The sequence below is a fragment of the Tenrec ecaudatus genome, chromosome 4 (genome assembly GCF_050624435.1).
Source record: "Tenrec ecaudatus isolate mTenEca1 chromosome 4, mTenEca1.hap1, whole genome shotgun sequence".
Classification (NCBI taxonomy): domain Eukaryota; kingdom Metazoa; phylum Chordata; class Mammalia; order Afrosoricida; family Tenrecidae; genus Tenrec; species Tenrec ecaudatus.
Genome location: NC_134533.1, coordinates 80258798 through 80263526, shown reverse-complemented (window position 1 = coordinate 80263526; position 4729 = coordinate 80258798). Strand labels below are relative to the sequence as shown.

Below are 4729 nucleotides of genomic sequence, written 5' to 3'. Positions count from 1 at the left end.
ATATATATTTTTTTTTTTAAAAAATGTTTTATTAGGGGCTCATACAACTCTTATCACAATACACTTGTCAAATCTGCAATTACATTCTTGAAAACATTTTTCAAACTCATCTATTTGGATGGCTGACAGCACCTCCCTTGTCTTTTTCTTCACCTTTCCTATGTGGTGTCCTTTCATGTCCTTTCATGTCCCTTTCATGTCCTTTCATGTCCCTTTTCATTTGCAGAACAAAAAGAAGTCCCAAGGAGCGAGGTCAGGAGAGTAGGTGTGTGGGGCAAAAGAGGCATGCTGTTTTTTGCCAAAAACTGGTGCCCTGAGATGGCTACGTGAGCAGGTGCGTTGTCCTGGTGGTAAAACTAGTCCCCCGTCTGCCACAAATCAGACCATTTTTGCCACACACTGTTACACCATCTTTTCAGAACCTCTAAATAAAAAGCTTGATTAACAGTGTTTTGACCTGGTGGAACGAACTCCAAATGCACTGAGTCAACGTTTTCATCCATTCGGGAAGTTGATGGGCATCCAGAATGAAGCTTGTCATCAATCAACATTTCAACGTTTGGACATGAGAAAACACTTGAGTTTTCCCACAGTGCTGTCCTTGTTGGCTGTGTGCAACAACGCAACCATTTTGCAGCATTTTTCCTGAGCAGGAAATGGAACTTCACAGCCACACGCTCCTCTCTTAAATCGACCAACACAAAAAACGAGGTTCAAGCAAAACTGCTTTTATGAAAAAATTCACTGTGACTAGAGAGACCCTTCCCATGAGACGCCACTGGGTGCACTACCTGAGAGGGAGTTGTTACATGGGCATGGCCTTCATTCCACCGACAACCTTACTAGAAACATGTTATAATGTTGCAATCCACTAAGTATGAGGGAAACTAAGTTGAAAATTAAGGTAATTATGCAAAATCTAAAAACAAAAATATTAGGCTTTCCAAGAAGATTCATGTCAGAATTCAAAGTCAAATATACATGAAGCATGGGCAGTCGTGAAAAAGCAAGCCACAGAGGGAGAGAAGATATGTGGGACACATAGACCCTACAGGAACACATATTTACAAGTTAGTATGAAATCAATACAAATCATGGAGATAACGCCCAAACAATTCCATTTTTAGAATGGACTATAATCTTAGACACTTGACAAAGGAGTACAGCCAGTTGACAAGCATGACTACTGAAGTATCGTACATATTCAAGTGTAAGTTGAGTTTTTCAGCACTTTTTTAAATGCTGAAAAAGCACCCCAGTTTTTTTGTGGTAAAATTCTGTATATACGACTTATACTCGAGTATATATGGTAAATGTAAATTAGTAGTGAGATATCACTACTAAACTGCCTGCCGTCTAGTCCATTCTGACTTACAACACCTCTTTAAGAGGAGAACTGCCCTGGGAGTTTCTGGGACTGTAACTCTTTATGGAAGTCAAAGTCTCATCTCTCTTCCACTGAGCAGATAGGAGTTTCAAACTGCTGACCTTGCAGTTAGCAGCCCAACACACAACCCTTACTGAGCCCTTTATACTTACCATTTCCTCTGCCAAAAGAATAAAATCGCTCTACTCAACTCTTCACAAAATTGGCACCTCCCAGCCTTGAAGTCCCAGATATCCCCTCCCTCCTCAGGAAAGCCCACTCTGACCACCCAATCTCTAATTGCCTACCTCCCTGACGAGTGGCTCTCGCACACATTTCCTTGTTAATTTCATTCACAATCTGCCACAATTTTCTTTTGTAATTTATTTTTGTCTGTCTACATTGGTGGGATGACGGGAGGGGGTCTTGTCTTTCTATCTTCCTCATTGCAAGGTCCCCAAGAGCTAGCACAGGCCAGGTACGTCCTAAAACTCTATGAAATGAATGAATGAAAGAGCAAGAGAAAAGCGCAGTTCTTGATGCTGAGAGCAGACAGACGCAGAGAACCACGGCCACCACTCTCCAGGGGAGGACAAGGCATTGGTCCCGATACACCAAGAGCCTAACAGAGACATCCCGGCTTTTCTTTTCTCTCTGAATGGTCTGATCAGTCGCTGGGGGATAAAGAACACACTCCTTTTGATATGCTAATCTGACAGGGGCTGAACTGCTTGCTCTTGAACTATTAAGATGACAGGTCTTTGAGAGCTAGTCGTTTGTGATTGAAACAGTGATGATTGGGGGCGGGGGGGGGGGGGGGGGCGCCGAGTGCGAGGGTGGCATCCTGGCTGGGGATAGAGTACACTGTGCGTCCCCAGTATCATTGTTGTTGCCGTTCTGTGCACCCAAGCGAGCGGCGGCCAGGTTTAAAGAGAAGAACACCAAAGAGAAAAACGGAATGTGGCGTGCGGATGCGAGGGGACCATCGGGCCAGATCGTTTGCAGGAAAAGGAGGAGCTCGCCCTGCAGTGACCTCACTGGGTCTTCGTAATGACCCTTCGTGGTGAGTGCATCACTCACATGGGGAAATGGGGGTTAGAAATGTGAGAGATTTGCTACAGTTCACACAGAAAGTCAGCAGCGCCAGATTCCAGCTCCTTTTCCTCTGATGCCGAATCTCACACTTGCCCCACTCTACCTAGTAGGCTTCCCTGCCTCTTCCAAACGAACCCCACCCACAACCCCACGCCCTGAAGTCTGCGATGATAGCCACATAGTTCTCTTGGGCTATCTTGCGACATAATGTAATTGCTCTCCAGTCTCAGTTGATAGTGTGGTATCGGTAGCTGGCTCTTCAGTAAGGATCTGTTCGGTGGGTGGGTGGGTGAGTGGGTGGGGGGAGGAGGAACAAATGGGCAGAGATGTCATGAACAATATGGAATCTGTAGCCCATTGGGACTTTCCATTGTAAATCACATGCTGGAACACCTTGCTCTGTTGGTTCTTACTCCCCACTGTACTTCTTCAGAAATGGATGTTTCTTCAGGAACAGAGCAGACCCAGCTGGATAAAGCTGGTAAATGGGAAACACTCTGGTTATAAAGTTCGCAGGATTCTTCTCTGGTGGTGCAACTGTTGCCACTAACAAAAGCTAGCATCCATTGAGGGATCCAGGTAGTGCAGTGGGATAAGAACTCGACTGCTATCCAAAAAGTTGGTGGTTCAAATTCACAAGTAGCTGCAGAGGAGCAAGACGAGGCAGTCTACTTCTGAACAATTTACAACCTTGGAAACCCCATGGGACAGTTCCACTCAGTCTGATAAAAGCCCTAGGAGTCAGGAGAAACATATATTATCATGTTTCTCAGGTAACAAAGGGAAAGTTTGGGGATTGCCTAAAAAAAAAACCAACTGCCTATTTATAATGCAAATACCATAAAGTCCCTTCGTCGCTGCCTCCTTCCCTTCTTGAAATATGAAAGATAGAGTGAATAGAAACGCAGCTGTTTGATTATGGAGGCAACAGGAAGTCTGCCTGGTCACCAACAAACTTAAGAACCCACAGGCTATTGTATTTGTCTTGATGAGTGTGGTAGAATGGGGCTGCTCGAAAAAGTATGTGTTTTTATTAAAGAAAACTCATTAAATTTGGTGTCAAAAGGCTCATCTTTGATTTCAGTTCCATGTTGGACTGTGGGTGTTCGGCTGCTATTAACTTTAAAGAACCTCAGTTCCTTATATTTGAAATAAGGTTGATAGAAATTTTTCCCCCATGGGTTGTACTATGGACCAAGAAAGAGAATGTGATACGGATAGAGTGAAGCTGTGTACAACATGTTTTCTCTTCTTCTGTTTGGAGATGAGCTGAGCTTCCCTAGAACTCTGAAAGGTCGGGGCCCATCATGCAGTCACCGCAGAACACTTCCCATCAGGAGGAGTGGGAGTAAGCTTGTGTCCAGGATTGGACACAATAGTACCGAGGCCATCAGGAGTTGTTGCTGTGCAGTTGTGGCTCTTTCTTCTTGAGCCACCATTTGTGTATACCTGGCCAATCCCTTTCCAGGGGAGAATGGAGGTGGGGAGTTTCTGAAACACCAGGACTTGGGTTTCTAGAGAACACTATCTTTAAAAGCAAGAAGAAAGGAGATGAAGAAGATAATGAGGCAACAGGAACATGGTATATGATTATCTTTTATTTATGTCTTCTTTAATATATCTGAGGAGTCCTAGTGGCATAGGGGTTACATGTTGGAATGCTAACTGCAAGATCAGCAGTTCAAAACCACCAGCCACTCCTTTGGAAACAGGCAGGGCTTTCTACTCCCCTAAAGAGTTACAGTCTTGGAAACCCACAGGGACAGTTCTACCCTGTCCTGTAGGGTTGCTGTAAGTAGGCATCAGCTCAATAGCAGTGAGTTTGGATAGTTTAATATCTCTGAATAAAGGTTCCGTCTTCTCCCTCCAGATAAAACCTATCTGTTTTTGGCTTTATTCATAGATACTTGATTTTTCAATATATTGTAAGTTGCAACTACCATTTGTCAGTTTGTCATATTGTGGCGGCTTGTGTGTTGCTGTGCTGCCGGCAGCTCTGTCATTGGTATTTTCAAATACCGGCAGGGTCACTCAAAGTGACCAGGTTTCAGCAGAGCTTCCAGACTAAGAACAGACTGCAATGGAGGAGTAGGCCATTCATTTCAGAGGAATTAGCTGTTGAGAACCTTATGCAGGTCCTGACTGAAGACTAGCAGTTACATATAGCTGTTGGTTTCAAGCAGAGGCCCAGAGGATTCTCTTCCAGTGGTCTTTTGGCTGTTCTGGAACTTCGAACGAGAATGGCCATTTCCTTTGGAAGAAACATCC

The 4729-nt window shown here is 44.3% G+C and overlaps 1 non-coding gene across 1 annotated transcript; it reads left to right on the top strand.

Moving 5' to 3' along the window:
• Nucleotides 1–4593: 4593 nt before the first annotated feature.
• LOC142447687 (small nucleolar RNA SNORA2/SNORA34 family) lies at nt 4594–4729 on the top strand. The gene has a single exon (XR_012784348.1). It is a non-coding gene; the product is annotated as a small nucleolar RNA SNORA2/SNORA34 family (small nucleolar RNA).